Source organism: Urocitellus parryii, unplaced genomic scaffold (assembly GCF_045843805.1).
Source record: "Urocitellus parryii isolate mUroPar1 unplaced genomic scaffold, mUroPar1.hap1 Scaffold_43, whole genome shotgun sequence".
Taxonomy (NCBI): Eukaryota; Metazoa; Chordata; class Mammalia; order Rodentia; family Sciuridae; genus Urocitellus; species Urocitellus parryii.
This window is the reverse complement of record NW_027553833.1, coordinates 600091-612897: the sequence shown is the minus strand read 5'-3', so window position 1 is coordinate 612897 and position 12807 is coordinate 600091. Positions and strand designations below refer to the sequence as shown.

Genomic DNA, 12807 nt, shown 5'->3' with positions numbered 1-12807 from the left:
AGAAACTGGCTTCCAGTTTTCGTTGCCAGGGAGCTCAACACTATGGTCAAGGTCAAGGACATGATCAGTCCAGCCCTGGAATTTTCGGACTCTTCAGGTACAATGTATTAGCATTGAACCCATTAAAGCTAATTTGTTTGCCCTAATCTCCATTTATTTTTCCCTAGTTGATATTAGATTTACCTTTCTATTGCTCCAGCATGATTTTCTCTTTGTCTTCCTAATGGTCTACCCCCCTCTCTCTTCCTCTATTAATCTGGTTGGCTTCACTGGGTGGTTTCAAGGCCTTTCTCTCCGCCTCCCACAGCCCTGGGATTAACCCTGTCACCTCCCTCCCAGGAAGGACCCCAGGGTGTGTGTTTCCAGAGATGTAGCTGCTGCAAAAGTCACCAGCCCTCTAAGCTCCCCACGAGAAGCAGTGCTGGACCTGCGGCCTGGCCTGCTCTGGAGGAAGCCATTTTGCAAGCCTTAGGCATACAGGAGCCAAAGAGCTGGAGGTACATGTGGCACCCAGAGGCTTCTCAGAGTCCAGGAGGGGTCCTTGGGCAGGCTGGCCTTTGGGGTCTCCCAAGGATTTCTGCCGGCTCTCTTAAATCCTTAATGGTGGGCCAAACAACAGATGGGCCATGTTTTCTTTGTGGCTAAGCCTGGGTACTTTCTCCCAAGCTGGAGACACACTCGCTCCCCTTCCTGAGGAGGCCCACCCATGGCCCTCTGCCTGTGTCTCTTATTCAGGTCTGATCTGGACAGGCCACGCCTTACTGCCCGGTGCAGCTCAACAAACAGGGCGCAGAACACCACTTCTCCTGCTTCCCACTGGAAGGGCCAGCAGAGCTCAGGAACTTCCCCTTGGGTCAGTTGACCCAGCCTTTTGGAGTGATGTCACCAAAACTGTAGTTTTAAAAAGTTCCTCTGATGAGCGTCCAGTTTATATCCACTCAGTAGATGTCAATAGTTAGGCACTGAAATTATTAACTGATGAATTAACCATGAGCTTGCTGGCAGATGTTCCTTGGAGATTTACTGGAGGTCATTCTCTGACTTCTTCTCACTGAGCTTCCTGGAGGCCTGCAGACTCCTGGCATTGCCCCTCGGCTGCAGGGACCCTCTGGTTGCACAGCCAGGCCTGGGCGCTGTGCTCAGAGCGAGCAGGGACACCTGCTGGACACACACTTTCACACCAGCATCCATGCACATCACTGTGCTGTGTGCCCCTGACCTGGTGGCCTGTGGTTGGGACGCTGCACCCACCCTGATAAAATGCCAGTAGGTGTGTGAGGTGGCGGGGAGATGGTTTCAGAGTGGAAGATAGTCCTGGCCCTCGAGACACTTGTCTTACAGGCTAATGACCTTGACATTGGGAACCTCGACATGTCCAATCCGTTCCCGTGCTATCTCCTGTTTTCCCAAGCCCTGAGGAGTACCGTCCCGCTGGCTGGGAGTGAGAGTGTGACCCTGTGGGGGTGGTCAGTGGACCATCCAGGTCCCCATGACATGCGCTATCATGAACAACTAGGGTCACATATATGATCCTGTGAACCACTGGCTCAGAGGTCCCATGCTATAAATGTGGTGTAGTGAGCACAGCTTTAAACGTCACCCAGAGGGGGACAAGGAGGGAGGCCAGAGCTGGCTAGAAGAGGGCCTAGTGGGGACAAGGGAACACCAGAGTGGAGAGAAGTGGGGCGGGGAGGGAGGAAAGGGAAGAGGGGATGGGAAGGAAATGCCATCTGTAGCTGGGGTGCCTGTGGTGGCTGAGAGGTGGGAGGAGTGGGGGAGTTGTGACGTCACAGGACGCAGAGACAGAGGACACAGACACTGCCTTTTCAAGAGGGTGGAACTGAATAACGTGAGCTGTGCTCTCCCTCCAGGGCTCTTGGCTTCTGAAGTGTCACTAGTGACCAGCTCAGGGAGGAGGGACAGCGGGCTCAGCCTGAGAGAGACAGCAAGTGCCTGTGTGGGTGACCCGCTGCATGTGTGTGAGAGAGATCTGTTCCCGTGCACCACTAGGTACAGGTCACCCGCCTGCGGGGGGCCGACGCATGAACAGCTTTTTGAGCAATACCCTAAGTCAGATCTGCGACCAAACTGCATCTGTGCTTTCCACGCCTGTTGACAGTCTCCCCAGAACCTGGCACCATAGCAAAGTGGGTCTCCCACTTCAAAGCCACACTCCTGGCTCAGGGGGAACGGGAAGGGACACACACCTGAGGCTGCGCGCTCAGGGAGGAACCCGGGTGCTGAGAATTGGGAGGCCTGGTTTGGCCGGCCCTGTCACCTGTGACCATGCTGGTGGTGCCTTACCTCCAAAGGGCAGTTGATCCCACCCGTCCTAATACTGACAACTCCAGGACTGCCCTCAGGCTTGGGAACAGAGGCCACACCCCCCCCCCAAGAAGGGGTGCGAGACGTGCTCTGTGGGGATATGTCGTGCAGGTGCCCCAAGTAGCAGACTACCACAAGTGGCCCTGGTAGAGAAGTGGCCCTACCGTAAGAAGACAAGGGAAGGCCCCCACAGTGGGCCCCCTGGTCTGCTGTGGCCAGCAGACAATCCAGGAGTGAAGTCAAGAGAAGCACGCAGTCATGTGCACAGTGACCACACAGCACACTTCTCAGAAAGTCCCCAGAGGGAAAAGAAGCTGACCTGTCCATCTCAGGCCACAGGTCCACTTCCTGGCAGAGCCAGGACAGACCTTATGTCTTCTGACCTGGGCCCGTGTCCATTCTGCCACCTCAGGAGGCCTGTGGGGCCATCTTGGCTGGGGCCATCTTGACAGTGGAGGGAGGGATGGCAAGAGGGAGTGGGCTGTGCTCTGAACCAAGGCGACCGCGGGTTCTTTGTCAGTGTGATTGCTCGTCATTTTTACATTCTTAAGCATGGAACCCACACTTGAGGCTCTCACTGGGGTTCTGGGTTTGTGAGGTAGAATCCTCTGCTCTGTGGGGGCAACAGGGAAGGTCCTGGAGAACAGGTACTGGCTTCCTGTCCTCTCTCTGCCAGTCCCAAACCAGGACCCAGAGCAGCTGAGGGCCCAGTGGGGGCTGAGCCAATGACATGCCACACTCAGACTGTTATCATCGATTTGTGTCCCTCCCATTCCTAGCGTAGTTCCCAACCTCAGAATGTGGCCTTGTTGGAAACAGGGTCTTAGCCGATGATGGCATTAGGATGAGGCCATTAGAATGGGCCCTGATCCAGCGTGACCATGCCCTTGTTAAAAGGAGGACATGGACCCAGCGACAGCGAGACAGGGAGGAGACTGCAGTCATGTTCCCGGAGCCGGCGGACACCACAGACCACCCCTGGAAGCTGGGGAGGGGCAAGGAGCCAACTCCCCCCACAGCTCTCAGAAGCCCCTCATGCTGACACCTGGATTGGACACTTCTGGCCTCCAGAGCTATGGGACAATGAATGCTATTGCTTAAAGTCCCCAGTTGGTGGTACTAGGTCACGGCAGCCCTAGCCAACCAATGCAGAGATGGACCCCTTCTCAACCTGCAGGGAAAGCCCAGGGGACATCTTTTCAGGGTGTTTGGCCTTCCACCCCTTCCCCCCAAGTGGCTCCCTAGCAGCCAGGTTAGTGAGAAGGAAAGGCCTGAAGGCTACCTCACATCTCACCCTCCCTCAGGGCACCTGCTTCTCTTGACATCATGACCTCCCCACGGAGCCACTATCCGGTCTCCATTCTTGACCCTTCCATCACGTGGCCAACTTCTTCTTTAATGGAAGAATATCAATGAACCAGCGTAACAAAGCCCCAGGCAGGCAGCCATCACCCTTGCCTGCTGGGCTGGGTTCCCCCAGGCTGCCAGGACACCCAGGCTCTCCTCCTTTTCAGACCTTTCCCACATGGGTCCAGTCTGCAGGGGGGCTCTGCACTGGCCGCATGTCCACAGGACTTGTCAACGTGCTGTCGGGGAAGCGGTTCCTGTTTAGTCCAATTTAGCAAACCTTCATGGGGCCTCGGTTGCAGCAGGGCTGGAAGTCACAACAGCCCACAAGGGAGGTGGCCCTGGGAGCCCCACTCATAGACAAGAGCAGCATCTTGGAGGGGTAAGTAGGCTGTGCATAGCCAGTTACAAGCAAATCTAAGGTTACATCCTGGTTGATATGCACCTGCCCATGACCAGATGGAAGTCTCTGGAAGCAGGAGACATTGTCCAAGGAGAAGGGCTGTGTACTTAGTGAACTTTCATGGGAGTCTCTACAGGGGACAGGCCTCCGGCTAGCCTCCACTGGGCCTCTGATTCTAGATCAGTTTCTCAAAAGTGGATTTTCTAAGTCTGTTCGGTGTCACTAAAACAAAATACTCAGAACTGGGCACCTAATAAGGAAAAGAGGCTTATTTTGACTCAAGGTTTTGGAGACTGAAAAGTGCACAGTCAGGCTGCCCATCTCTGCTGAGGTGCTCATGCTGCATCGACCCACCACATCCCGGGTCTCACTTTGTCAGAGACCACTCTCGAGGGAACTAATCTGGTCCTGGGAGGACCAACCTCTCCCGTGCCAGGGTGCCACCTCTTACAGTTTCTACCAACTCTCAATGCCCTTATGTTCACATGAACCTTGGGTGGACAAACCATATCCAAATCCAGATATTCAAATCACAGAGCCCGCAAAAGCATCCACAGGAGCTTGTGAAGGATGCAGATTTCCAGGGTCTTACATTTACTAACAGGTCTTAGGGGTTTCTGATGCTAGATTAGAGATGAAATTGAAAAAAAAAAAAACCCTTCTCTATAGCCAAGAAAAACAAAGAAGAGAGTGGAGGAAGAGACAGAGGAGGAAAGGCGGTTCCTCCACATGACAGATATTTTTTAAGTACCGAGTATTTGTCTACTATGCGCCGAACATGGTTGGAGTCTTAGCCATACTCTACTCAGTGCTTACAAGAACCTTGCAACCCTTGGTCCTCGCAGGTGCCCTCACCTGAAGTCTAACTAACCACCTTGCCAGGTTGATGCCCATGTCCACCAGGCAAGTGCCCTACAGGGTCAGCTGCACAAATCTGTGTGTGTGCAGCTTCTGTGGTACGCTGCTACCTCACCTGGCTACCCTGCATTGAGGCTTGTGTGCCACCTGGCTCGTGTGCCAGAAAGATGCCCCAGGACCAGGGAGGGGACATAGTGGGGCAGCTCCAGCCCTGATGGCTGCCTTAGCATCTCTAAAGAGCCTTGTTCCTCATTTCCTCAGCCCCCTGCTCTTCATTCATGGTAAAGGAACTAGAAGAGTAATTACAGCAAGATCACAGGAAAGGATCAGGTGCGCTTCACATTGAGAAAACTACAGACAAAACTCAAGTGGGCAAATTAGGTCAACCAGTAAAACAATAAAGCTCGTTATTAGAGAATTAGGTGAAAATTATCAACACAGACATTCACAGTCCTCACTCCAGATTGGATTTTGTGTAAGGTGCTGGGTCTTAACAAGGTGTTTTATCTAGGCTTAGAGGTAGGATGTCACTGGAAAAAGCCGAGTGACAAGCTTGGTTTGTTACAAGTACTGAGTGCCAGGTAATGGCAAGTCAGACGGGATGGCCACTGAAGGTTGAAGGGGGCTGAGGGTGGAGAGGTGGAGCGTGAGCAGCATTTGTGGAAGGAGCAGGGCGTAGGGATGGTGGTCCAGGCTGCTGGCATCCGATGGGCAAAGGCCCAGTGGTGGGAGTGTTTTAAACAAGGACCAGTTGGCTGAAACCTGGGTCTGCACACAGAAATGGTGGGAAATGGGGTCAGGGAGGTGAGATAGTTTTGTCAGATTGGACACCAGCAGTTGGCCCCCAAATGTTTGTTAATGATTGGATTAAGAGAAAGTGCAAACAGGAATCTAAGATGATTTTGGAAAATCACCAGGTGAAGTTTCTCTGGAACAGGGCCAGGAGAAGACAGAAACTGGAACATTTTGATGATGTGAATAATCTAGCTATCACAGATTATTGCCACAGCTGTTCTACTTAATAAAAAACATCATCAAGCCCAGGGGGCACAGCCAGGAGGTAGGTGGCTCTGGCAGAGAGCTAAAAAGAATATGAAAATTCCAACCCCCAAAGCCTTAGGTCAAGCCAGGGTGGAAGTTTCACGTACAAGTCAGTGAAAGGCCTGAGACTTTATAACAGCAGCTTAGAGTCAACGCCAAGGACTGGCTTCTCTTGTAAAGGGCCCCGGCAGCAGGTCTGGACCATGCCCACCTCCCCAGTGCTGTCCTTCCCAAGGGCACACACATCTCTGCTGGGGTCCCACGGGATGGCTCCCAGCCCAGCGCTTCCCTCCACCCTTGCTCAGCATTTTCAATCTGTCTAGACTGAGGTCTTTCTGCTCTCTCTCCAACTGTGGCTAAAAGTCCAGTTTGCTTTTCTCTCTTTTGAATGTCAACGTGAAGGCAGAGACTATGGATCTTGAGCTCTGTAACCCCAAAGCCCAATGCCATGCCTGCCCCATGAAGGGGCCCAGTAGACATTTACTTACTGAACTGAACGGTCACGTAATTACACTCTTTGAAGCAATTCGGAGTTGGAACTCAGGGTTTGCACAGCCAGGGGATGCATAATTGGGTGAGAGGGTGTCATAGGAATAGAGTAAATGAGATGGTAGGGGTCAAGGTGAGAATTTGCCCAGGACACTCTGAGATGGACTGTGCTCCAGCAAAGCACCTGAGTTCCTTAAAAGATCACTGCACACCTGCTCTACCATATGCCTGGAATGAAGGGGGCCTTGGTTAGGAAAAGCAAAGGTGAGTGAAGGTATCCTGGGGATTCCTTCTGAGGGAGAGAGGCAGGTCCAGCTCAGCATTTCACATAATCAGGGGGCTACGATCACTATGTGGCCATCAGACAAATCCAGCCTCAAGCTGACACCGCTATTCCGACACCTGTCAGGACATGGGGCACCTGGAAGGTATGTGTTCTGCACAGAGTGTTACAGAACAGGGAGCTCAACATGGCAAAACTGTAATGTGCTGATCAATCAGATCCCCGATCCTAAGGGGAAAATGGTGTAGTGGCTCCTAAATAGAAAAATGTGCACCTTGAATTTAAAGGTATTTTATCTATAAAAGTACTTGTTCCTGCTAGTGTTTTAGGTTTCATCTATGGGTATCTCTGCTCTCCCTGGGAGAGAATCAGTGGTTTATGGAAGTTCCACTGACCCTGACTGCTCGGATGTGCAAGAGGTCCAGGATGACAGCATATTGGTGTAATAGCTGTGAACACGTTCATGCGGGTGCTGGGGCAATCTGCAGCTGTGGTTGGCTTCCGTGTTTACTCTTCAGTTTTTAGTGTGTGAGCTGGGGCATGCTGCTTGTTAGGCTGTGGGGCCAAAGCTGAGGGTCCCCCTGGCGTGGAGCTCCTGGGAATTCTGGGTGAGGCAGATGTTAGGGAGGACATTCTCATGGCCTGAGCAGAAGAGCCTGCTCGAGACAGCCCTCAGCCACCCGTCCTTGATGTCCATCCTCAGGTCCTCAGGGGACCTGAGAGACCAAATTCTGGAGAGGATGGGTCCTGCTGCTATTGCCACTGTCCACCCGGGAGGAAGAACCAGCACGCACCCCAGAGTAATGGTAGGGGCTGACACTGCCCAATGACTGACTGTCCTCCAACCTCATCTGAAAACCAGAATGCTGAACCCAAAGGTCTGAACAGGGCCTCAGTGACCACTTGTGTCCAAAACATCAACAAGGGACTGGATCTGCAGGGTGGGCATGGCGGGCATGGTGGGCATGGCTGGGATACTGGAGCTCCTTTGCATCATAGGTTGCAAGACCAGGGAGGTCACAGGTCAGTCACCTTGTGTCTAGGGGACTCCCACTTGCCCTACCACACCTACCACCACTTTCTCCTAGCAACTGCGGGTCCAGCTGGGACTCTTCAGTTGCACCTGTGATTTCAGAGCTGAGTGTCTGGGCATCTATAACAGCAGGGGCTTCTAGGGCCTTCGTGGAGAAGGACCTAGGACAGTGTTTGATGTGCACGCACACACATGGTTCAGTATGTTTAATGTGTGTGCAGGAGAGCAGTGTGTACACACACATTGTATGTGCGCATCTGTGCAACAGTGCTGTGTGTGTCATGTATGCAGGATTGGAATGAAGACAACCAGCAAGCCGGCTGCAAATTTTAAGGAGGCGGCCTCTCTCAAGGCCAACCCTGCCCTGCAGGAGCCTGAGACGTGTTGTGTGTGTGCGTGTGTGTGTCTGTGTGTGTGTATGTGTGTGTGTGTGTGTTGGTCCTCCAGTCACCGTCCACAGGTGAGGGAGACTCCTTCTTCTCATTCCCCCCACTGGGTCCTGCTCACTCAGAACAGGCCACAGCCAGGACTCCCTTGGTTTTGGTCAGCCCTCATTCTACCCTTGCCAGGCTCTGGGAGGCACCACAGGGTCACAGAGAGAGACCCAGTCCTGGGAGGGAGTTCCTGCTCTGCCCTAAGGAGGGCCTCTCTGTCCCTCAGTTTCCTCCTCAGTACAATGTGACAACAGTCTCATCCCTGAGTCCCCTCTGGCCTTAACCACCTCTAGGCCAGGTCAGGTGGGAGGTGCTGATGTCGGGCACCAGCTGCTTCCACGCAGCCTCCTTCACCGCAACCTCGGTGCCCACCTTGACCTTCAGAAGGCGGAATGCCTCCAGCACCTGGGGACATTTCAGGGAGGCAAGTTTTCAAACCCCGTTTTTAGAAAAGCAGAGTTGGGTATTTTAAGAGAAGATTCAAGAAGATGTCCGTTTCTTCAACACCAAACACGTGGAGGTCAAGGAGGAGTTAAGGGAGAGTCACTGATGGGTCAGCCAATGAGCAGGACGTCACCTTCCCTGCTCCACGTCAATTTTGCTGACCACTCCTGCAGTCACAGATACCAAGTGTCAATGAGGGAACCCGTGGAGGACAATCTGTGGTGAGAAACAGACAGACAGCAGAAGGCTCCAGACTCCACTCCGCCCCAGAGGAAGGATTCCAGAAAGGAAGGGGCTGGGGCACCACTGAGGGGAGAGAGACACAGGTAGAGGGACACAGGGCTCCATTAAGACAGCCAGAGAGACGAGGAGACAGCTGAGGCTGCCTGCTGCCCGCCTCCCCTGACTCAGGCAATGGCAAGGCCCTACTGAGGTGGATGGCGCCAGGCGTCCATCCTCTGGAGGAGCGCTGTATGTTTCTGGGAATGGGCTGGTTTGGTTTTGTATTCCTTTAATAAGTCTAGTTGTGACTTCTCATATGACCATTAAGTATGAAGGAAAAAGCATGAATTTCGCAATTAATGCAACTACTTCTAAAGAATAGATCTGTTTGCTCTAAATGCAATGATTCAACTGTGGAACGTAAATTGTTAATGTTTAATGAGAAACCCCCTGTAGGAAAAACAGTCGAGGAAGTTTTTGAGAAATTAAATTAAAATCTAAAGAAGAAGAATTAATGTTAAGAAGACAGATTAGTGCTTAGTAATGGGTAACTTGATCTTGTTCCTGTGCACAATGGTTTGTGCTCTTGCTCTTGTTTGATTAAAATTAGTAGCCTCTCTTTCAAAGTTAACCGCTTACCATAACAGTGGCACCAATTCTAGTCAAGAAAGAATAGTCAAGGTGTAGGCCAGTAGTCTGGGACATTTCTAACTATTATTAAAAACTAAGTGGAAACAACTCAAAGCAAAGTGAACTGAAAGTAAAAAATGCTTGCTTATGCATAAGCCAAGATACATTCTTCTATTCTAATTGTAGCTATGTAATACTTTGTTTCTTTGAATAATGATTTCTGTTTTGTAACCACAAAGTACTGTGAGCCTGCCAAAATGAAAAGTATATATGATTAACTTCACAAGTAAAGATTGGATTCAGCACCTTCATCTTGGTGTCTGCGTTGTCTCTCCACCCCCTTTCAACGACTCCTCACCATCTGTTCGTCTCCTGAGACCCCCTGTGGGAGCTGGACTCCTACAGCTGCCATCTGGTCTGACCACAGGGAACTTTCCAGAAGGGGAGGAAACTCAACAACGCCCCTCAGGTTAGAACCAGCAGTCCAGCTTCTGCGCTCAGTCCTACTGCTCCCTGAGGCTGTCCCGCAACACAGCAACCAGGTGATGGACTCCCACAGCTGGAAGGTACCAGCTTAAAGGGTCTCAGTCACTGTGGATTCGGCAGAACCTTGGGTGGTTCCAGGCACAAAAAGCACATCTAAGACATGTGTGCTGGATGATGCATGTTAAGGAGGGCTGGTTTCGAGGCATAGGAGGCACATCAACTGTTTGTCCAGCAGTTCAAGCCAAGAGAGACCCAGACCTTGAGGAGCAGCCTCTTCCACCAGGGGAGGCCTGGCCTTGGCGCCAGGAGGCCCCGAGGTTCCTTGGGACCCTGATAGAGCCAAATGTCTTCAAAGTCCAGCTCTGAGACTCAGTTCCACTGCTCTCTTGCCCTCTACCACAAGCCCTGTCTTTCTCCCCAGCTTTCTACCTGCCCCCAGTGGGGACACCCCTCAGCAACAGGAAATTCAAAACAGGACCAAAAAGTCAAGAGCCAGAAGGAAAACTGACCTTTCAGGAAAGGTTTCTCTGTGCAGTAAGTTTTACAGTAAAAGAAGGTCCATGCAGCGAGGGAGTGGGACGGCTGGGCGTTGGGCAGCTCCAGGCAAATGCAGCTCCCTACCACCCGGGCACTCAGAAACCTCTGCCCAGCCTCTGCCCCCAGGAGGCCAGTGGTCACAAGCAGAGCACACAGGGCTGGCTCTAGAGTGTTCCCTTCCATTTGAGGGGGATGGGTGGAAGCTTGGAGAATATCCCCAGTCCCATTGCACATGCACACTGCAAAGAGCCATGAGCTTCAGGAGGCATTAAAAGCAACAAGCAGAGCCAGGAGCTTTGCCACAAAAGGGTGGGTATCCTGGCTAACCACTGTCCTTCGGATCTCCTCAGATACATCCTGAGCCCCACCAGGAAGACTGGTAAGAGACTTCCGTGGAGCAGAAAGGAGCAAGACGTCAAAGGAGCCCTCAGCTCCACCCAAGTAAACAATAAGGGACACCTCCAAAGGGTCAGCAGAGGCGCTCCCACCTCCCGGCGGCCCCCAGCTCCAGGTTCAGGCACTTACCTGCAGGTTGTTGTTGTAGACCATGGCCAGGAAGATGGACATGAAGATGTGGCTGTTGATGATGATGCAGGTCATGAAGTACGAAGAGAACAACCAATGCAAGGTGTAGGGAGGCATCCTAGGAGGATTCGGTCATGTTTCCCAGTGCCCATCCTGCTTCTGTGGCCTTTCAGGCTGGCCTCAGGCGACATCCCCCCTCCCACAGGCCCTGGAAAACCTGCCCACTCTCCCTCTCCCCTGTGGGCTGCGAAGGGTCCTCAGAGCCATCCCTGTCCCTAATGCTGAAGCTCGCTCCAAACCTGCCCTTCTGACATTCTCGGTGCCTTAGGAAGGCGCCAGCATTCAACATGGACAGGACCTGAGCCATGTCGCTGTCCAACTCTCTCCCTCGCATGCAGTTATGGAGACCTAGGAGGAGAGCCACCTGCCCTGAGCGATGGAGGGAACCGGAAGCATGGTCACGCTGCATGGCGGGAGGCGCAGATAGATTCCCCCGACGTCAGCAAGAATGAAAGGGGCACCCACAGTGAACGCCTGGCCAGGAGGAGATGCAACACTTAAACCACTTCCATGGAAACTGGATTTCCTACAGGAGGGATTGGAGGGCTGGAAGAAAAGACCCACGAGAACACAGCAGGACAGGGACTTCCCTGGCTTATGTTTTCACCAGGGCCAGCCCCAGAAGGAGCGAGAGCCACACTGAGGGTCCTGCCCATCACTCCATGACAGATGCCTTCCCCTTCCCCACGCACTTCAGGGACTTGTGCAGGGAGAGCCCCGCCCACACTCTGGAAGGGCTTTCTGCTCAGAGCAGCATGGCTCCATCACTTCAGCCCCAGGAACCAGGCAGATCCATAACAAACAGGACGCCAGAAAGAAACACAGGATTTCCTCCCCTGCAGCATCCACACAGGCGGAGAACTGGCACGTGAAGGGTACGGCGATGCCAACTGCTGTTCACCTGCCTCTCCTGTTTCCTGCGGCCAAACGACGACAAGCATGCTTGGGAGAACCCACCATGGCTCCCCCCCCCCCAAAGACAGAGCAGGCCCTTAAATCAAGACTCAGAGAAGATTCCAGAGTAGAAAGTGGGTTCCAATACTTAAGAGCAGAATATCTAGAAATACCTCTCGTAGCTTTCCATTTTAAAAGAACCCGTCTAAATATAGGCTACCATTACTGTCAAATTTTATATCCTTCAATGCTTGTACAATAAATATGATTAAACAGCAAGTCCACCTTTTCCCTCTCTGAGCGATGCTCTGTCAGGAGACAGCTGCTTCGTCTGTCTGTCTGTCTGCTGGTTGGTTTGTAGGCACATACTGTCCTTCTGGATGGTTCAGCAGGAATCTTCTAGGTCTTGATGGTTGGCAAGGTCAAGGTCAGAGAGAGAAAGATGGGCAGAATTACAGCCCCAAGGATTCTATCCCTTATCCCTGGAAGTGTATAATCTATTTCTTTTCAGACAAATGAGGAGTTTACAGATGTAATTCAGGTTCCTAATCAAGTGACTTTAAAAATAGGGAGGTCACCCTAGATGACCTGTGTTGGCCCCATGGAATCCCAAGGGCTCTTAATGTCAGAAGAAGACAGAAGAGGAGGTGAACCGCTCCAAGCCCACCAAGGACCCTGGGCAGGTTGGAAAGCTGTTACCTCCACCTGCAGGGGCAGCCCCAGGCCTCCAGGAAGGAGCAGGGCTCAGCCCGTGCATTTATGGGAGCCTGTGAGACCCCACTCAGAGGATTTGGCC

The 12807-nt window shown here is 52.5% G+C and overlaps 1 pseudogene; it reads right to left on the bottom strand.

The window, feature by feature from the left end:
• The window catches only part of LOC144252457 (paired box protein Pax-8-like), a 42282-nt pseudogene extending 31150 nt beyond the window's left edge, over nt 1-11132 (bottom strand).
• Between the last annotated feature and the right edge of the window lie 1675 nt (nt 11133-12807).